The 22,205-nt window shown below is 45.6% G+C and overlaps 1 protein-coding gene across 1 annotated transcript in view; it reads right to left on the bottom strand.

Moving 5' to 3' along the window:
• LOC122787314 (heat shock factor protein 1-like) overlaps nucleotides 1-22,205 on the bottom strand; it is a 592,645-nt gene that overhangs the window by 309,361 nt on the left and 261,079 nt on the right. The gene's annotated exons all lie outside the window — the stretch shown is intronic.

Here is a 22,205-nt window from a genome sequence, read left to right as displayed (position 1 = left end):
TCATCCACTTTCCAGGCTTGTTTGTGGGGAGTCCTTGTGCAAAATTTGTCCAATTGGTAGTTTTGGGGAGAGGCAAACAGGTCTGTATCTGGGCTCCTTGCTTGTCAACATGTTGAAAATCCTTGGTTCCAGTTTCCACTCGTGTGGGTCCATGAGATTTCTGCTTAGTCCGTCTGCCAGTGTATTTAATTTTCCTGGCAGGAATTGAGCTTGTAGGTGCACTTGGTAGCTCAAGGCTGTGTTCCACAATGCCATGGCTAGTCTGCAGAGGGGATAAGAATGTGCACCCCCCCCCCCCGCTTGTTTATGTACCACATAACAGTGGTGTTGTCTGTCTTTACCATTAGTTGTCCTGGAAGAATGTGGTCCTTGAAGGCTGTCAGAGCATTCTGTACAGCTAACATTTCTTTTTGATTGATATGCAGGTGCATTTGACTTGGGTTCCATTTGCCCTGAATGCACTTCCCTGTCAGGTGAGCCCCCATGCATAGTCTGATGAGTCTTAGGGTTTGGGTGGCATGGGGTGGTGTGAAAGGTAGTCCCTTGTTTTGGTGGCAGGCCTCTGCCCACCAAAGGAACTCTAGGCGTAGGCAAGGTATGAAAAGAATCATTGCTTCTAGATCCTGAGAATGTTGACACCATAGGCTTTTTAGATACCACTGTCGTTTCCTGATATGCAGTCTTGCATATGGAATTAGAAGAATGCAGGAGGCCATGAACCCCAAGACTTGCAGTATTTGTCTTGCAGATAGCGGGGTTTTTGTGGCCACTTGTTTGAAGTAGGTTGTCAAATGGATTTGTTTCTCTGGCGTGAGGTAAGCCATCTGGGAAGTTGTATTCAAGCTTGCTCCCAGGAATATAATTTGTTGGCAGGGTACCAGGTGTGATTTCTTTTCATTTATGGTGTACCCCAAACAAGTTAGAACCCTTTGTACAAAGGCCAGATGATTCAAAAGTATGCCCTGGCTTTCTGCCTGAATTAGACAATCGTTCAGGTTTGGGTATATTTGAATATTTCTTTGCCTGCAAAATGCAATAACTGGAGCTAGGCACTTTGTGAATACCCGGGGCGCAGTAGATAAGTCAAAGGGCAGTGCAGAGAACGGATAGTGCGTGTAGCCTGCTTTGAAGCGAAGGTATCTTCTGCAAGATTCCCTGAATGGAATGTGCAGGTATGCTTCTTTTAAATCTAGTGTTGCCAACCAGGCATCTTTGCCTAACATAGGAAGTAATTGGTGAAGAGTCAGCATCTTAAATTTTGGAATCTCCAAAAAAGTGTTTAGAATAGACAGGTCCAGGATAGGACGCCATGAATTGTCTTTTCTGGGTACCAGGAAAAGTCTCGAGCAGAAACCTTGTCCCTTTTCCTCTTCTGGTACCAGCTGAATAGCCCCCATGCTTAAGAGAGAAAGTACTTGTTTTGGGGCCTCTGCCCACTGATTTGGGGGTAGGTCCGTCCACCAGCTTGGTGTTGGCAACGTGTGGAAGTTACTGATTTGGGGGTAGGTCCGTCCACCAGCTTGGTGTTGGCAACGTGTGGAAGTTAAATCTGTATCCCTGGAACACTACATTTAAAACCCATTTGTCCTGGGTAATGAGTTCCCAATTCTTGCATGAAGAGCAATCTTTCACCCCAAAGGGGCGGTCAGTTGATAAGTGCTTGGAAATTTTAAAAGGAAGTCATTGAGACAGTTTACCATAGGGGGGAGTCTTATTATTCCCAGATTTGGAAGTGGAGGCCCCCCACTGCTTAGTTCTGAGTGTGCCCTGGGACTGAAACCTGGGGTTTTTGCTGTGTCTGGGTTTGGCTTGAGAAGACCTGGAAGGGGCTGGAAAGGACCAATTCTTAGAGGGCCAGTGCCTACTAAATCTAGGAACATGAACTTGTAAAAAATCTTTAACAGTTTGCATAGATTTAGCTTTATCTTCCATCTTTTTAAGAACTTCTTCAGCCTTGTTGCCAAACGGGCGTTCCTGATTTAAAGGAGCATCCAACAATTTAGCTTTAACATGATCAGGCAAAGATTGCTCCTTAAGCCAAGCATGCCTTCTGAGCACAGACCCAGTAAAGTACAGTTGTGTACACATACCATAAATGTAGATGTTCGAGTGTATTCACTGTTGCAGTCATTACATTTGGATAATCCTGCTGGCAGGTTGCCCTCAACCGGCCTGAATTCCAAAGTCCTGGGTCCTGCGTCAGCCGTTGTCGCCCCTTCCCTGACGTCAGGTCGTCAGGGGTATAAAAGAAGCAGCCGACGCCATTTTCTTCAGTTTTTCTTGCCCCAGATGTCAGGTGGCCCTTAAGAGGGTAGCCACATTTTATATAGATATATATATATATATATATATATATATATATATATATATATATACATATATATATATATATATATATATCTATATATATATATATATATATATATATATATATCAATAAATGCACCAATATAAATTTTACCTTCATCTATAAGCAAATACACTACATAAATTGTATAAATCAGAGAAGAAAAGATAAGATCCATAGAAAAAAGGGGGATGGCGGGTGAGTAACCTGGACTGCAACAGTGAATACACTCGAACATCTACATTTACGGTAAGTGTACACAACTGTACTATGTTCTTCATGTTTCACTGTTGCAGTCATTACATTTGGGTAGAGTCCCAAAGTTATGGTTGGGAGGCTGGAGCTAAACAGCATTAGGAGCAGCTATGAGGCCCTGCAGAACTGCAGTGGCAAAGCCTGCCCTGGATTTAGAGTAGAATGGCAGATGGTAATGCTTTGTAAAGGTGTGCACTGAACTCCAAGTAGCTGCCTCTAAAATGTGTGTGGTTGGTACCCCCCTGAGAATGGCTGCTGAAGTGGCTGCAGCTCTGGTGGAATGTGGCCTAATGCCCTTAGGCACTGGCTTGCCATGGTGTGAATAGCATAAATGAATGAAGTGGCCTATCCACTTGAGATGGTCTGCTTTGAGATGGCCTTTCCTTGTGATCCTGCAGCATATGCCACTAGTAATTGCTCTATCTTCCTGAAAGCTTTGGTTCTGTCCAAGTAGAATCTAAGCTGTCTGTGTACGTCCAAAGAGTGCAGAATTCTATCCCCCTTGCTCTGTGGACTTGGATAAAAGGCTGGCAGATGAATAGTTTGGTTAAAAGCCACACTGGACACCACTTTAGGCATAAATGTTGGGTTTTAGAGAGACCCTCTCTGGATAAAAAAATGATAAAAGGTTCCACAGCCATGAGTGCCTGTAGCTCTGAAACTCGTCTTGCAGAAGTAATTGCTAGGAGCAGAGCTGTTTTCCAAGATAAAAACTTTGTATCAACAGTAGCAGCTGGCTCAAAAGGAGGCAGGGTGAGCTTTTCCAAGACATAGTTGAGGTCCCATGCAGGTATTGGTGATCTCTTTGGAGGCCTTACATTTTTGGCTCCTCTGAGGTACTGCTTTGATAAAGAATGAGAAAAAATTGGTGGCTCTGTATTGTAATGAGCCGAAATGGCAGAGGCATGAATTTTAATTGATGAAAAGGATAGGCCTTTGTCCAGCATCTCAGTTAAGTATTGCAAAATCTGAGGAATATTTGGTACATTTAATCAGTTCCTTGTGCCTGGTTCCAAGCACAGAATCTCTTCCATTTTCCAGCATACGGCTTTCTTGTACTAGGCCTTCTGGTTTCCAGCATGACATCCATCACAGCTTTGCTGAGAGGTGTTCTTTGTATGACTACATTATCCGCCATGCTGCCAAGTTTAATGTCCTGAGATGGCCGTGCAGGATCTGACTGTTTTGCTGGGACAGTAGACGAGGTAACTGAGGTAAGGTCCAAGCTGGGTAATGAGACAAGTTCCTTAGGACTGGATATCAGTACTGGTGGGGCCAGTCTGGGGGAATCAGAATCATCTTTGGTTTCTCCTGTCTGACCTTTAGGAGGAGAGGCAGTGGAGGGAAGGCATATACTGATAGGTTTTTCCAGCTGAAAGATAGGGCGTCCACTTTCCATGCTTGTCTGTGATAAGTCCTTGTGCAGAATCTTTTTAGTTGGTAGTTGTGAGGGGAGGCAAACAGATCTATGTCCAGGCATCCCCATTTCCTTGTTATCATGCTGAAGACTTGTGGATCCAGCTGCCACTCGTGGGGATCCATGAGGTTTCTGCTTAGTTCGTCTGCCAGAGTATTTTCCTTTCCTGGCAGGAATTGTTTCTGCAAATATACTTGGTAAGTCAAAGCTGTGTCCCACAATGTCATGGCTAGTCTGCAAAGGGGGCAAGAATGTGTGCCCCCCTGCTTGTTTATATACCACATGACCATGGTGTGGTCTGTCTTTATCAGTAGTTGTCCCGGATGAGGTAAGTCCTTGAAGGCTGTCAGGGCATTTTGAACAGCTAACATCTCTTTTTGATTGCTATGCAGATGCATTTGGTTTGAGGTCCATGTGCCCTGAACGCATCTTCCTGCCATGTGGGCCCCCTAGGCATAATCTGATGCATCCGTTGTTAGTGTCTGCCTGGCTAGGGGTAATGTGAATGCTGTCCCTTGTTCTGGTGACAAGCCTTTGCCCACCATCGAAACTCCTGTTGCTGGCAGGGAATGAGAGTAATCATTGTTTCCAGGCTGTGGCAATGTTGAGTCCAAACACTTTTTAGGTGCCATTGAAGTTTCCTCATATGCAGTCTTGCATATGGAATTAGTAAGATGCAGGATGCCATGAAGCCCAAAGCCTGCAGAATTTTTCTTGCAGATAACTGGGCTTTTGCTGCCAACACTGTGAAATAGATAGTCAGTTGCCTTTGTTTGTCTGGCGTGAGATAAACCATCTGGGCAGTTGTATTCAAGCTTGCACCCAGGAATGTTATATCTTGAGAGGGTACTAGTTTTGATTTCTTTTTGTTGACTGTGTACCCTAGGCATGTTAGAAGTCTTTTCACAAATGCCAGATGTTGAAGAAGAATGTCCTTGTTCTCTGCTTGAATTAGACAGTCGTCCAAGTAAGGGTATATTTGTATTCCACTTTGTCTGCAGAATGCAATTACTGGTGCCAGGCACTTTGTAAAGACCCTGGATGCAGTAGATAAGCCAAAGGGCAGTGCAGAGAATTGGTAATGTTTTGAACCAGCCTTGAATCTGAGATGTCTTCAGCACGATTGTCTGATTGGGACATGCAGGTATGCCTCTTTTAGGTCTAAAGTCACAAGCCAAGCGTTCTTGCCCAGCATGGGCAGAAGCTGCTGCAAAGTCAACATTTTGAATTTTGGAATATCCAGGAATGTGTTCAGAATAGATAGGTCCAGTATCGGCCTCCAGGCTTTGTTCTTTCTGGGTACCACGAACAGTCGAGTAAAATCCTTGTCCCCGCTCTTGCTCTGGTACTGGCTGAATGGCCCCATGTCCATGAGGGATGAAACTTGTTTTTGTGCCTCTGCCCATTGATTTTTTTGGCAGAGTATGGAAATGGAACTTGTAGCCCTGTGACACTACATTTAGAACCCATTTGTCCTGGGTTATAATGTGCCAATTATAAGCAAAAAGTGCTAATTTTCCCCCTAAGGATGCTGCCAGAAGATAAGTGCTTGGTGCAGGTAGGGGAAAGTCATTGGGACTGCTTTCTGTATGTTTGTGCTTTATCTTCTCCAGCTTTGGAGGTAGAAGCACCCCACTGTTTTGACCTATAAAAACCTTACGCCTGGGATCTGTCCCTTTGAGGCCTGTCTGACACAGGAAAGGACCAATGTTTTGTAGGCCAGTGTCTACTAAACCTAGGTGGCTGTACTTGTAAAAACTCTTTAACAGTTTGCATAGATTTAGCGTTGTCTTTCATTTTCTTTAACACCTCTTCTGCCTTAGCACCAAACAAAGTATGTGAAGATGCATCTAGTAACTTAACTTTAACATGATCAGGCAGATTTTGTTCCTTTAACCTAGCATGCCTCCTAATTACAGAACCCGTAATTGCGGCCCTGCAGGAGGCCTCCAAAGAATCAAAACCACACTGCAAAATATGCTTTCCAGCTTGTTCAGCTGCATGCATTAAATCCTGCATTTCCTTGTTTTCTGCACATTCAGAATTTAACATTATTTTCTGTTTAAGCAATCCCATGAGATGTTGCTAATACCTGAGCATATAAAACTGACAGTTTAAGGCCCTTATAGCCAAAGTTGCAGATGTGTAAACCTTTTTTCCCCATCTATCCAGTGCCCTTGAATTTCTGTCAGAGGGGGTTGGATTTTTTGCTGTAGAGGCCTTAACTCCCTTGGGACCCTGTGAAATAGTTTCTGGGTCTGCAGTAGGGTTTTTAAAAAGAAATTTGTGTGAGTCAGGAACCCTGTAATATTTGTCAGACTTAACAGGAGCTGGAGGTAAGGAGTCAGGGGTTAAACTAGACTCCGAAAACACATCATCTACAATGTCTAACACAGGGGGAATGGCTAGAGGCCTGTGCTGTGGTAGTAGAAGGAAATCCTTCAGCCTCTTTTTAAATTCTGAAAAATCTTGGCTTTCCCAGTGAAAATGCTCCCTCATGGTATGCAAGGTTTCCCCCAAAGGAATAATCCTCAGGAGGGGCTGCTGAAGGGATAGATTCTTCAGCATCCTCATAGGGGGGTAAAGAATATCCCTGATCAGAAGAGGAATCAGAATAAATAGAAACCTGATCTGAAGATTCATAGTCAGTCTCTTGCCTAGGCCTCTTATCAGGAGGGGGATGGGAACCCCTGATCAAGGTAATCAGGTCTTCGGCCATGTTGATCATCTGTTTTTTGGACATAGACACCTGTACACGTGACTCATAAGTTTCTTTGCTTTAGAAGCTGCTTTAGTCTTTGAAGCTGCAGTAGTTTAAATGTAAAGATGTTGTGGACTGAATACACCCTCAGAAGCCGGTACCTGCTCAGCAGCTCTGGACTCATCTGAGGGATTAGCGTCCAAGGCTCCAATACTTTGAGTATTCAGTGGCATGGCCGACTCCACGTGGGAGTCGGTAGCGGACTGCGACTCTAAAGTAGCAGGTGTCAGGGGCTGTGAAAGCGCCTCACTGAGAACCGGCGACTGGCTTAGAAGAAGCTTCATTGTTGGTTTTGGGCCTCGGTTGTTTTTCTCCATCCTTTTCTTTGCGTTTTTTGTAAACTCTGGTAGTGGGATGGCTATCCGAACGACATTTTAGGATAATTAAACCTGCTACCAAAATACTTTAAAGCAAAAGTATACCGACACTTAATAGTGCGTTGGTTAAATCTAGCACAAAACCAACAACCAGAAACGTTGTGATAAGGGCCTAGGCAAGGAATACAGTAAGAATGAAAATCCTTATGAGGTACTTGCTTTCCACCAGTAATACAATTATTAACTTTTTCTGACATCGGTCTGGAGCAAGAAAAAAGTTTCCCCAACGGGGTACTTAGCTTTATTGAAGACGTCGGTTCTGAAACTTAAACACGAAAATTTCAGGAATAAGCCGACCGGCACTTGCGAACTGCTTCCTCTTCGGGCACCGCGCGGCAAGAAAGACTGAAGAAAATGGCGTCGGTTGCTTCTTTTATACCCCTGATGACCTGATGTCAGGGAAGGGGCGACAGCAGCCGATGCAGAACCCAAGACTTTGGAATTCAGGCCGGCTGAGGGCAACCTGCCAGCAGGATTACCCAAATGTAATGACTGCAACAGTGAAACACGAAGAACATCAGCAGCCCTGCAAGAGGCCACTAATGAATCAAAACCACATTGCAAATTATGTTTTCCAATTTGTTCAGCAGAATGCATTAAATCCTGTAATTCTTTATTTTCCACACAGTCAGGAATCAACATAATTTTCTGTTTAAACAATCCAATAACATATTGCTGATACTTTAACATATGAAACTGTCAGTTTAAAGCCCTAGTGGCCAAGGTAGCAGAAGTGTAAACCTTCTTACCCCATCTATCCAGCGCCCTGGAGTATCTATCAGAAGGGGTAGGATTTTTAGCAGTAGAAGCCTTAATGCCCTTAGGCCCCTGTGAAATAGTCTCTGGATTTGCAATAGGATTTTTAAAAAGGAGCTTGTGGGACTCAGGGACCCTATAGTATCCGTCAGGTTTTCTGGGAGCAGGAGGAAGGGAATCAGGGGCCAAACTAGACTCCGAAAAAACATTATCAACAATGTCTAGTACAGGAGGCATAGCTAAAGGCCTATGCTGAGTAGGAGAAGGAAATCCCTAAGCCTCTTTTTTGAATCACAAAAATCCTGGCTTTCCCAGTGGAAATCTTCCCTTAGAGTATGTAAGGTTTCCCCAAAAGAAACATCCTCAGGAGGGGGAGCAGAGGGAATGGAGTCCTCTGCACCAGAATCTTCATATGTAGGTAAGGGCAAATCCAGATCATTAGAGGAATCAGAAAAAACAGAATCCTGATCAGAAGATTAATAATCAACTTCAGTCCTAGGCCTCTTAGAAGGGGGGGGTGGGTTGGCTACCCCTGATTAAGAGTTATTAGATCTTCAACCATTCTTATCATTTGTTTTTTAGGCATAGAGGCCTGAGCATGTGGCCTGGGCGTCGTTTTTTTAGGCATGGATCGAGATTTAGGCCTAAGTAAAGAAGGAGGCGTCAGTTTAATATGCAAGTCCGTAGGCCTGAATACACCTTCAGAAGCCGGTGCCTGCACAGCAGCTCCAAACCCATCCAAGGTAGAGACATCCGCGGGTTCCATAGTTGAAGCATCTCGTGGCATACCGGACTCTGAATGGGTCTCAGTAGAGGCCTGCGAATCAGAAGTAGCGGGTATCAGGGGCTGCGAAAGCACCTCACTGAGTACCGGCGAACTGGCGACTGGCTTAGGAGAAGCGTCGTCGGCAGTTTTGGACCTCGGCGGCCTGTCTCTGTCTTTATCTTTGCGTTTTTTCGGAATTCTGGTAGACGGATGGCTAACCGACGACATTTCTGGATAATTAAACCGAGAACCGAAATATTTAGAGGCGAAAGTATACCGACGACAGATAGTGCGCTGATTAAATAAAGCACAAAACCGACAGCAAGGTACGTCGTGGTCAGGGCCTAGGCAAGGAATACAGTATGAATGAAAATCTTTATGAGGTATTTGCTTTCCACAAGTAATGTAATTATTAACTTTTACTGAGATTGATAAGGAGCAAGAAAAAGTTTCCCCAATGGGGTACTTAGCTTTTGTTGAAGACTGGTTCTGAAACTCGAAAACGAAAATTTCAGGAGTTGGCTGACCGGCACTTGCAAATTGCTTCTGCTTCAGGCACCGCACAGCAAGAAAGGCTGATGTAATGGCGTCGGCTGCCTCTTTTATACCCGACGACCTGACGTCATGGAAGAAGGGACAGCAACTGACGCAAGACCCAAGACTTTGTTAATCAGGCCGACTGAGGGCTAGCTGCAAGCAGATAACCCAAATGTAATGACTACAACAGTGAAACACGAAGAACATCTGCATGTTCCCTATAAAGTGTGAATGATTTGGATCCAGCACTTTGCAGGAGAGGAGAAATAAGCTCACACTTACTGGCCTGTTGCCTAGCAATTGGGTTATGAGCTCAAAGGGCACAAAAGGAAAAAAAAACAAGAACTGAGGAAAGTGAGGCAGTTATGGACGCTACTAGATTTTTTCTTGCCTTGCTTGCAAATTCCCACATTTAGACTTTCCTGTTTCTGAAGGCAGCATGATCAAGCTTTGACACTGGAGGTGGGGGTGGGTGGGTGGGGGGGGGGGGTCTTCACTCAAAGTTACTCTGGTCTAAGATCCACCACCCAGGAAAAAATTATGCAGTTTGTCTTCTGTGAAAGAACACAGCATTTCTTCATCTCTAACCATATGCTAAAGTCACCCTCTGCAGTTACTGCCCCCAACCCCCCACCTGCTTCTTTGAATGTGGTCAGAGAGAAAATGAACAAGCCCATTTTTAAGGTGCAGACTGAGTTCAGCATTCTCTCTTCTAGCATGAAGGGGAGACCATTTCATTTTCTCCAATGACACCAAATTTGGGGAGCACCTAAATGCATCAGCAGGAGTTATGGCCAGGGGCCCATCCTTCCCAGAGAAAGAAATTCTGCAAGAGGCTTTCCACTCTGCACTTGCATCTTGGGTGATTTCTCCTGGCAAAAGCACAGTACCTTTTGTCCTGCTTAGCACTTGGTTGGAGCCTAATCTAACAGCAACAACTATCCCCAAGAGACCAGACAATTATCTCTCAGCCTCCAGAGGACAGTGAACGCAGGAGTAAGGCTCCACTAGCTGATTTCATTATAGTGGCAAATGCTCTAAAAAGGCCTTCACATGGCAGCTCAGCAGTTCCTTCCCTAACGAGGGCTCACAGGTGATGCACCACCTTGGAAGGCACATGCATGTGCCAGCTACCATTTTTATGCAAACATTAAATTACCTGACACATGACTTGCTTTCAGTACGACTTGGCAGAATAATTGTTTAAAGCACTGAAAAAGATGCCACATGGAGATCTATAATGAAAGCTGGAATGTCAACTGGCAAACACAGTTGATGTTCCCACCCCTCCTGTGTGGCTACTATACAATGCAGGCCAATGGAGTGGCTTGGTCAGCTCAGTCCAGCAACGCATGTGTATCATACTTGGCGCAGGCACTGCAATTTCATTAACAACTTTAAAGGCATTTTACCAATGCCCCTTACAATGGCAGCTCTCATTTTTTTAAACTTTATTTATTCTTACATTACTGATTTGCAACATGAATTCACGTACATTAATAACAAAGAAAAGAAATAGCATCAGTAACACTTCTTATCATATACATGCATCATACATGCATATAACTTTGTTCTACAATCTTGGGCATAGCACAGATTTACTTTATATTTCCTACCAACTTACTTTAGACATTTATTTGAGCACTACGTTGTATATATGTATATATATTCTTCTCAAACACATTATTTATTCTTGCGAAAATTAAAGATCTGATCATTAAAAGGTGAAGTATTCTTTTACTTCCTTCACAATATTCAGTATTTCATTTTCAACAAGATTAATCCTTAACTTACGCATTCATGTACCAGCTTTTTTTTGGCTGTCAATAATATTCATATTAAATAAAGTTTATCCAAGACATCGACCTGGTAGTATGCTAACCAAAGAGATGATGCTATGTAATAATATTAATATTAAATAAAGCTAATCCAAGACACCAACCTGGTAGTATGCTAATCAAAGAGATGATGCTATGTAATAATATTAATATTAAATAAAGCTAATCCAAGACATCAACCTGGTAGTATGCTAACCAAAGAGATGATGCTATGTAATAATATTAATATTAAATAAAGCTAATCCAAGACACCAACCTGGTAGTATGCTAACCAAACAGATGATGCTATGTAATAATATTAATATTAAATAGAGCTAATCCAAGACACCAACCTGGTAGTATGCTAACCAAAGAGATGATGCTATGTAATAATATTAATATTAGATAAAGCTAATCCAAGACACCAACCTGGTCTTATGCTAACCAAAGAGATGATGCTATGTTCCCACAGCAATAATACCAGGATATTCTTTTAGGGAGCCCGTAAACTCATTTAAAGTCCCACATTTCCAAAAATGTTTTCCCAATTTTCTCTCTCATCTTCAACATCTGATCTCCACCTGAGGAAAAATCCTCTGAAATAAGAGTATAAAAGTACCTGTGCAGACATTTCCATGAAAATTTTACAAATCTTCTGTACTTTGCAGCACACCTAGAGGCCTTACAAATACCCTCCCTTTGTTCTTTTGTAAGCTGTCATGCTTGTCTTCCCTCCAGTTTTTTCTAATTTCCTCTGATTCTTTAGTCATCGTGTTAATATTTTATAAGCCTTGCAAATTATCCCTTTCTTAATCTTGGTTCCATTACAAATCTCTTGAGCTGCAGATCAAACTACTATATGGTATCTTCCCACTCTGTCACTGCTCCCTTACAGTTTATTTGCTACCAGTAATACAGTTTCTTTACTTGTTTCCTCCAGTTACATTCTGCCATCCTTTGCCTACTTTCTGTACCCTTAGTTGTATGCATTCCTATTGGTGAAATCTTTCTTCACTCCTCTGGCAGACATAAAAGTCAAAAGCAGCACTGTGCAACTATAACACTTTGAATGATTACAGTGGCGGACTTAGTCATGGGTGCAAGGGCGAGCTCCGACCTCTTTTTAAGCTTTTTTTAAATTTTCTTTTGAAAAGTGGAAAAATTTACCACCAAAATGGTACATTTTACGTTTTTCAACATACATTTTTTTATACTGTACTGTGAAAAAGTAAACCCACTATGTTCTATTGAAAATGGAAAACGTGCTGCCAAAACCGTACATTTTTCGGTTTCAACTTCAGGTGCAATTTTTTATTCACAAAGAATCTTAGACTGTTAACAAACGTGCCTAATGCATCAGAGATGTGACTGCAGGTTGCAGTCGGGTGATTTTTTTTATGACGATCCTCCTCCAACTGCATTTCCCTTGTAGTTGAATTAGGTACATTGGTGAGAGCATTGTGGGTAAACAATTTCAAACTACTAGTTAAATAATCCCAGATTCCGAGTCGGAGAAACAAGTTTTGCAGTGTGTGCAGATTAACTCTGAAACAAATGTGTAAGTGACTTGTCGAGTGGTTCTGCCCTAAGGTGACTATCATTTATTTATTTATTTATTTTTACTGATGTACTGATTCAAGGCGCCAAAACGGTACACTTGAGAGAGTACCTTGTATACCCCTCAAACTTGAAATCTGGACAAACCCATAGAAGGTAAAGTTACTGTTGACCTGTGTGCTTAGGGTATTGAGTCCAAAAGTAAATCATGCTCGAACAGTTAAAGCAGACGTGGTAGTAACACAAACTCGTATGCAAATAAGACCCAAGAGCAGCACCATGAGCATTATTACTGAAAAGTATAAAACAACATAACGCTTAAAAACTTTAATCCACATACATAATATCAGCAAAATTCTGCATAAAAACACAAGATAAGCGCTTTCGGCTATTCGCCTTAGTAAGTTCTCATAAAACCCCTTGACACATTTTGCATTTAAAACGACTGAATAAACCAATCAAAACAGGCTTCCATTGATAAAGGAAAAGTGGGTGTACCCAATCATATAGCTGTGCTAGTTTCCATGGATGCAGCCCCTTTGTACAAAGGGATGAGAGCAGCTGCTTTCCATTCCACTGGGAAGAAGCCAGTGCTTAAGCTGTGATTGAAAAGCGCGCTCAATGGTGATGCTAATTCCTGTTTTAACCCATGTAGAACACCGGGATGTTGTCTGGTCCCATACAGGCTGTGTTTTTGGCCTTGGAGAGGGCCTCAAACCTGCTCCTCTGAGAAACTAGGTAGGGACAGGTGTTAGGGATGTTTGAGGTATATGTGGTGGGGACGGGGCAGTGAAGTTTTCACTGAACCTATCAGCCAGCAGGTTTGCTATACCTACAGGGTCTGTATATGTAGTACCATTAACTATGAATTTAAAGCTAATCTGGGGCTTTACCTTTGAGGTTAAGGATGTAACTAAAGAACACCTTGTGGTTATCCTTAGGAAGCTAATTTGGATTCGTAGTTAGCTTTGGAGGACTGCACTAGGAGTCTTGCTTATTTCAGTTGAGGAGGAAGTGTTTCCAGTTTTGAGACCATTCCTTCCTTCTCTTAGACAGCAATTTATTTCTCCTACTGTAGAGCCTATTAATGGCAGTTGTCGCTCAGACATGTTTGTTTTTCCTTGAAGATCTTGCTTTGGTTCTATCAGGTACAGTAGAGTCAATACAACTGTATAGGTGCTTGTATAAAGAATTGGTGTATAACTCAGCACAGGTGTCTGTTCCATCACTGGGGGTAGGGGCTATGAAAATATTTATGCTGTCACGTAAGAGGCTGTAATTGGCCTTGGAGAAGTTTTTTTAGTCTAGCTGTTGCTAAGGGGGGGGGGGTCTTGTGTTATAGTTATTTCTGGAGAGACGATCTGTGGTCAGATCTCACCTGGGATGGCCTCACACGAGGTGGTGCAGCAGTCCACCATGTTGGTGAGCACCAGATCCAGGATGTTTGAGCCCCTTGTGGGTGTGTCAACCAGCTGGTCCAGAGCATTGGAGTTAACAAAGTCCAGGAACCTTTGGGCAAGTGAGTAAGAGCATGTATAATTTACCTAGTCAATGGATGGATGATTAATGTCATCCAAAACCAGGGTGTTTGGTTGTATCTTGATTGACTCAGGTAGATCCAATTTGGATGAGGGGGATGTCCTGATTCATGGAGGGGGTCTTATAGCTAGCAATGACCTGAAGAGGGGTCTTACCTACAGTCAACTGCACCTAAGTAATTCAAAGGAATCATGCTGTTTAACCAATCTAGAGGTGTATTTATCTTTAATGAATACTGATACAACACCTCCTTTAGTTCTCACGCCTTCAGTTTGTGGTCTGAACATGTGGAAGGAAATGTAACCTGGTATAGGTGGGGTGCTCTCCGCAGCCTTAAACCAGGTCTCAGTGACTGCACAAATCTCAGCATCTTCCAAGGTGAGGACCGCTTCCAGTGAGTGCAGTTTCTGGTTTAGACTCCTAGCATTTATAGGAGCATGAACTTGAGCTTGTTTTTAGAGGGTATTTTTACGTCGAGAATTTTGTTCTTGTGATACTGCCTAAAAAGGCACTATGGGGGTGGCAAAAGCCTTAGCCAGTAACCAACATCCCAGGAGTGACAGATGAAGACCATCTCTGGCAAAGCATAGAGGTCTGTCGACCATGTCATCCCAGGCTGACAGATACTGGATCCCCTTTGAATGACACCAGAAACTAGGCCAATTGTTTAAGTCTATCATTTTTTGTTTGTACTGAGGTATCACCTAGGCGAAAGTAAAATGCTGCTTAAGGCTAGGGACATACCTGCCCGAGACACAACCAGACAGCTCAGTCATGTCTCTCTTCATTTAGTCCAGTGAGGTATGTCTTAAGTCATTCACACCAACATGGACTATGACGGAGTCAAAACAATGCCTGTTGTTGACAGACATGAGTTGAATGTCTGCTCTGTAAAGAATATATGCTGTTTTATGCAAATACAGATAAACTCTTGTAAAATTAGAAGTTATGTACTCACCATAACGTTCCATCTGAGTAGGTGTATTCATTTGTCTGCAACCTGTGGGTTATGGATCCGATATCGGATCCGAACCGGCATGGTTTTCCAGCTATGGATCCAAGCTCTCAGCTCCTCCCCTCACCCATAATGCCCTGCTCTACCCTCATGACCTCAGATCGAGTTTGCCAAAGCAACAACACCCTAAAAAGGGTAACATAGAATATGCAGGAAACTGAAAGGCCAGGGGGATAGGAGGCGGGATGGTTGCAGACAATGAATACACCTACTCAGATGGAACGTTATGGTGAGTACATAACTTCTAAATCTGAAGTAGGATATTCATTTGTCTGCAACCTGTGGGACAGAGTCCCCAGCTACCTGAATCTTGGGCGCCATCATGGAAGGATATTCCGAGCACCGCTGAGCCAAAGGATGCTCTACCCTAGATGCAAGATCCAACTTATAGTGGGAAATAAACGATGAGATGAAGCCCACGTGGCTGCTGCACAAATATCATCTAGAGGAATCCTAGCCTTGAAGGCTGCCGAGGTAGATACTGACCGGGTTGAATGGGCATGAACACCCTCCGGTGCGGCCTTCCTGAAGCTTGATAAGCCAATAAAATGCACTGTGAAATCCAGCGGGACAGAGAAACTTTAGAGATTGGCTTGCCCAAATTGAATTTTGCAAAGGAAATAAACAGCTGGTCGGATTGCCTATGACCAGCTGTCCTGTTCAGATAAAATCTAAGTTGCCTGTGAACATCTAGTGAATGTAGCTTATATTCACCTTTGTTTTCATATTTAAGGAAGAAAACAGGGAGGTTAATGGATTGATTGATGTTTGCTTCAGAAGCGATTTTAGGAAGAAAGGAGGGGTTGGTCCTCAGGGAGACAGTCGGATGAAATACCAAGTAAGGAGGTTTAGCTGATAATGCTTGAAGTTCAGAAACTCTCTTGGCTGATGTAATGGCTACCAAAAAGGCTGTCTTGTAGGACAAGAATTTGAGATCCACCGTAGCCGCTGGCTCGAAGGAGGGGTGTCAAGGCCTGTAGGACCAGAGAAAGGTCCAAAGGAGGAACTGCTTGTTTGATCAGGGGCCTGAGAAGAAAAGTACCTTTAAGAAAAATTTTACACAATTTGGCTGACATAAGAGGATTAGAGTCATGGCCAATGTGATAGTGAGAAATTGCCGCCAGTTGTACTTTGACTGTGGAACTGCTGGCACCATCGTTAAAGAGAGTGGTTAGAAAGTCAAGCACTAAAGGAAGAGGAACCGTGAAGGGATTCAGGCCTTGCCGCTCCGCCCACAAAGAGAAACGTTTCCACTTGCTTCGGTAAACCTTTCTAGTGGATGGTTTATGAGCTGCCACCAAAATTGCCTTAACCGGTGATGAAATACCGGGAGTCCTTATCAAGAGTGGAACTGGAGCAGCCAAGCGGTCAGCTTCAGGTTGTCCAGATTCGGAGGAGGAATGCAGGATGGATGGGATATCAGATCCGGATGGGATCTAGAATCCAAGGAGGATTCACCGAGTGAGACCTTAGGAAGGGGAACCAGATCTGTCGAGGCCAGAATGGAGCAATGAGAATCATTCTGCAACCCACCCGAGAGGCTTTCTGAAGAACTTGGAGCATCAGAGGCAAGGGTGGATAGGCATACAGAAGACCGGGTGGCCAAGCATGCACCAGAGCGTCTCTTGGGGTACCTCCGGGAGGAGGTATTAGAGCGAAAAACTGTCGCACTTGGTGTTTGAGGGAGAAGCAAAAGATCGCATGAAGGGTTCCCCACCGTGCGAATATGCGTTCCGCTACTTGACAATTGAGAGACCACTCGTAAGGGGTCAGAATGGTGCGACTGAGCTTGTCCGCTAGGATGTTGGACCCGACCGGAATGTGCGTTATTAGAAAGCGATTGGTGGAGATTGCCAATTCCCAAACTCTCATGGCCTCTCGACAAAGAGGGTAAGACCTTGTTCCCCTTGCTTGTTGATGTACCAGACAACAGACATGTTGTCCGATTGAATCGCAATTGTTCCCAAGGGAAGAAAGTCCTGAAGTGCTAGCAACGCTAAGAGCACTGCTCTCATCTCTAGAACATTGATATGCAGTAAGGTCTCTGAATCGCTCCACGTGCCTTGGACGGTCCGCCCAAGTGCCCCCACCCGAGGCGGGAGGCGTCCGTGGTCACCGTGGCAGAGGGGAGAAGCACAAATGGGCGGCCTTTGTGGAGATCCGGGAGTGGAGCCACCACAAGAGGGACCGCTTGCAAGCCTTGCTGATCGCTATGGGATGATGCATGGGAGAGCAAGGTATGACCACTGTACTAAGAGCGTCCACTGTAGAATGCATATTGAGCCTGGCAAGAGGAAGAAGTGCTATAGCCGATGCCATGGACCCTAGAGCCCTCAGGACCAACTCCGCTGGAACAGAAGTTGAATGGAGAATGGCCCGCACCTGGAGCTGCAGATTTAGAACTCTGTCCCAGTGAGGAAGGCTCAGAACTCCTTGTGTCTAGCCTGGCCCCTATAAAATCTAAGAGCTGTGTGGCCAGGTTGGATTTCTTTGTATTTATTGTGATGCCCAGAAAGGGAGCAAGATGGAGAAAGGAGTCTCGCCAATAGAAGTAGATGCCTTGCTGGGGCGGTAAGAAGCCAGTCGTCCAGGTAGGGAAAGACCTGCACCCCTGAAGCCTCAGGTGGGCCGCTACCACTGCTAATACTTTGGTGAACACCCTGGGGGCTGTGGTGAGACCAAAGGGAAGGACCCGGAACTGGTAGTGACTGGCTCCCAGCCGAAGCGGAGAAACCTCCTGGAGCGCCTGTCCATCAGGATGTGGTAGCACGCTGGCCTTGAGGTCTATCGAGCACATCCAGTGATTTTCTCCCAGAAGGGGAGAATAGATTGCAGAGTGACCATTGAATTTTTCTTTGGGGACTGCCAGATTCAAGAGAGAGAGGTCTAGGATTGGTCTTAGTTCCCGTCTTTTTGGCACTAAAAAGAATCTGGAGTAGAACCCTGATCCGATCTGGTCTGGGGAACGGGCTGGATGGCTCTTTTCTTTAGCAGATGGCCAATTTCTGCCAAAGCGGCCTCCCGCTGACCGGGTGGGGCGCCTGGGAGGGACTTCAACTTTGGAAGGTGAAGGAAAGGAATGCGATATCCCCTGGATATGATTTGGAGAACCCAGCGGTCCGATGTTATGGACTCCCATGCCGCTAGGTGCCCGAACGCCCCGACTGCCTCCAGAGTAGAGCAGTCGGGCAACCCTCAGGGTTGCTGCGGGCCGTTCAGAGAAAGGTTCCCTGGACCCGAAGTTTCTGGGAGCCCCTCTGCCTCTAGGGCGGCGTCCTCCCTGTCCTCCTCTGCCACGGAAGGACTGGTTGTCCGGAGCAGGCTGGGACTGCTGCGACTTCGAACCACATCTTCTTCTGACCCTTTTGGTTCCTAGAATAGGGCCTCTGGGGTGCAGAGAAGCGGATTCCACGGCAGACAGCGCCTTCCCGTCCTTTCGCCTGGGTCAACGCCTCGCGAACGGTCTTGCCAAACAGAGCAGAACCATCAAAGGCGCTCGCAAAGCACGCTTTGAAGGGCTCAGAAAATCGCAGGACGGAGCCAGGCCTGACGCCCAGTGACCAGTCCTGTCCCGCAGCTCTAGCGGCGCCTTCCGCTGCATGGGAGAGTAGCCGATAGAAGTATTTGTAACTGACCGAAGAGTGGCCAAAGGGGTGGGGTGCAGAATTCTGTCCTCCTCCGAAATGGACTGGGGATGCAGCGTATTCCTTAATAAGATCTCGCTGCATCCTAATGACATGTGCCAAATAGTTCAGCGCCCTTACCGAGAAGGTCGCCGAACTGAACATCCGCTTCCCCAAGCGGTCCATCATCCGAGACTCCTTGCTCGGTGGGTGGACTGAGGGACTCTCCTGAGCCAGTTCCCTCTTTGTGGCCGTCAACATGGCATCTACCGGAGGCCCCTTACTCCAATGGGCCCGGTCGGATGGCGGACTAAGGATCCTATCCGGTCTTTTGGGAATTGGCTCCACGGTGTCCGGTTCCTTCCATGCCCTGGTGGTAATAAGGTCCACCAGGGGTCGGCAGGGGACACCCAAGAGGTAGACGGGCCTGCTTCAAATGCCTCCAAGAACACGGACTCGTCCGAGGAAGACTTGGGGCAGACCACCCCCTTATACGGAGCATTTCCATGATGTCTCCAAAGGAGACATCCTCGGGGTGACCGTGGGGAGCCTTCCCTTCCTCCAAGTCCGTGTCTTCTGTGAGAGACTCGGGAGTCAATGTGCCTCCTTTATCGTATGCGAGGGACCTCCTCTGGGGGCTGTCAGAGGAGTCCTCGCAGCAGCAATTTGCTCCATAGGAGCAACTTGGGGCACAGAAACGGGCTGTCCCAGGGGCCGGATGGTGGAAGCCTGGCCCAGTGCAGAGGGAGCGGGACGGAGCCGAACAAGTGCCGGGGTTGGAGACCCTCAACAGAGCCCTCTCCACTACATCAAAAGCCGAAGGAGCCGACCTCGACCAAAGGATCCGACAATGCGGCTCCCTCGGATCCGAAGAGTGGACGGAGCCGGCGCCGGCCGGATCCGAGGACAGTACGCTCAGACACATACGGCGCCGAAGGAGCACTGATCGCCCCGTATCCGAGGCTCGGATCCAGGCTCCGAGAGGTCGGATCCGACGCACTCGAGGGCAGGGTCGGATCCGAGTACCAAGTACTATCGGGCGCCGACCCACCCCGCCCGAAGCTGCTCGGCTCCAGCTGCTCCGAACCCGGATAGCGGGTCGGAGAAGGAGCAATAGGCTTAAAGGGTGTTGAGCTCCCGAGGGGGAGGCAAACACTCCCATCTGCATCTGGGCCTGGATGAACCTTCTCATCATCCGGTCCAGATCAGCATCAGAAAGGCTATGTGTAGATCTCGGAGGCTACCGAGGTAGGCCTGGAGTGCCTCCTCGATAGCCTCGACGAGATCGGGTCTCCTCCTCCTCAGGACCCGGTGAAAAGCACACAGGGGACCGGAGCCGAAGGAGGAGACCGAGCGACAACGGAGCCGGGGAGAAGCCGGCTTGGCTGGCGGGGCGAAACAGAGGTCTCGGCCCGCTTGTGGTGCTTCTCCTCCGACCTTTCTAGCATCCCTCTCCTCTCCAGAAACGGGAGGTTGAGTCCCAGGAGCAGGAGGGTGCCACAGGGGAACAACCGTAGCCACAGTTGTTCCCGAAGGAGCGGAGGCCGGGCCGAGTCTGGCGGTAAAAGACCCGCCAAGACAAGCTTGGACCTCCGCTCCCTCAGTGCCCTGGGGTTGAACCCTGCACAAATGGAACAACCAGATGTGAGGTGTTCAACCCCGAGACACTTAACACACCGAGTGTGGCCATCAGCCGGTGAGAGCTTATGGCCACACTCGGAGCATTTTGAGAAAGTAGATTTAGGCTGATCAGCCATAATCTATAAAGCTACTAAAAGTAACTTAAACAAAAAGACACACAGGCCCAACACACACACTCTACGCAACAGCGAGGGGAGGGAAAAAAAAAATTACTTAATTTAACTCAAAATAAAACTATCAAAGAGGGAAACCTAAACTTTCACACAGAAATACACAAAAAACTTTAAATTTTCTGTTTTAACAGGTAATAAATCACCACTTAGCTGAGAGCTATGAATACAAATCCAGTCACCAGCGCGGCAAACGAGATCTGAGGTCATGAGGGTAGAGCAGGGCATTATGGGTGAGGGGAGGAGCTGAGAGCTTGGATCCATAGCTGGAAAACCATGCCGGTTCGGATCCGATATCGGATCCATAACCCACAGGTTGCAGACAAATGAATATCCTACTTCAGATCAAATATTTGTATTTTGAAAGACAGGCAGATATACCAGAAAGTGGATTTTTAGGCAAAATAATCTACTTTAATACCCTGGTACTGACCAGAATTACACTCTGCTAACCTGAACAACATTGTATGAATCCCACTTTTCCACTTCCACCCTGGTAGTCAACTGCCCCCCCCCCCCACACACACACACACTCTGGCAAATTCCTGGATCTTCTACCGGATTATTTCTATTCTCCCTAACGGCTTCATCAAAAACCCTAACCTTTCTGCATAATTTGTACTTTCGATTTGCTCCAGCATTATATTTTTCCACACTGATTTATATCTCTTGGTTTTGTGCTACATGTAACTCTCAACTGCACAGCTTTAAAATAGAAGTTATGTACTCACCATAACGTTCCATGTTTGTTGTTCATAATCTCACCTTCATTCTAGATGGTTGGGTTTGGAACCCGAGCATCGTTCAGACTCGCCACATACTAAAGCTTGAGCGCTTTCACTGGCTCGAGGCTATATCCTATCCCATGATGCCTAGCTTAGTGTTACCCAGATCACGTTTGAGAGAAACTAATCACTAGATTATGCAACCCAGTACAACAGCTACAATAGATCCTCTGCCCATAATTCCTAAGGCATGAAGGGAATCAGGAAACTTACAGCCAATTTCAGAAAAATTCCTCTCAATCCTCCAGGAAGGGGAAGGATGAGTTAACAAAGTCCAGGAACCTTTGGGCAAGTGAGTAAGAGCATGTATAATTTACCTAGTCAATGGATGGATGATTAATGTCATCCAAAACCAGGGTGTTTGGTTGTATCTTGATTGACTCAGGTAGATCCAATTTGGATGTGGGGGATGTCCTGATTCATGGAGGGGTCTTATAGCTAGCAATGACCTGAAGAGGGGTCTTACCTACAGTCAACTGCACCTAAGTAATTCAAAGGAATCATGCTGTTTAACCAATCTAGAGGTGTATTTATCTTTAATGAATACTGATACAACACCTCCTTTAGTTCTCACGCCTTCAGTTTGTGGTCTGAACATGTGGAAGGAAATGTAACCTGGTATAGGTGGGGTGCTCTCCGCAGCCTTAAACCAGGTCTCAGTGACTGCACAAATCTCAGCATCTTCCAAGGTGAGGACCGCTTCCAGTGAGTGCAGTTTCTGGTTTAGACTCCTAGCATTTATAGCAGCATGAACTTGAGCTTGTTTTTAGAGGGTATTTTTACGTCGAGAATTTTGTTCTTGTGATACTGCCTAAAAAGGCACTATGGGGGTGGCAAAAGCC

Source organism: Protopterus annectens, chromosome 13.part0, assembly GCF_019279795.1.
Source record: "Protopterus annectens isolate FY-2018-M chromosome 13.part0, PAN1.0, whole genome shotgun sequence".
Lineage (NCBI taxonomy): Eukaryota > Metazoa > Chordata > Ceratodontiformes > Protopteridae > Protopterus > Protopterus annectens.
This window is presented reverse-complemented; position numbering and strand designations above follow the sequence as displayed.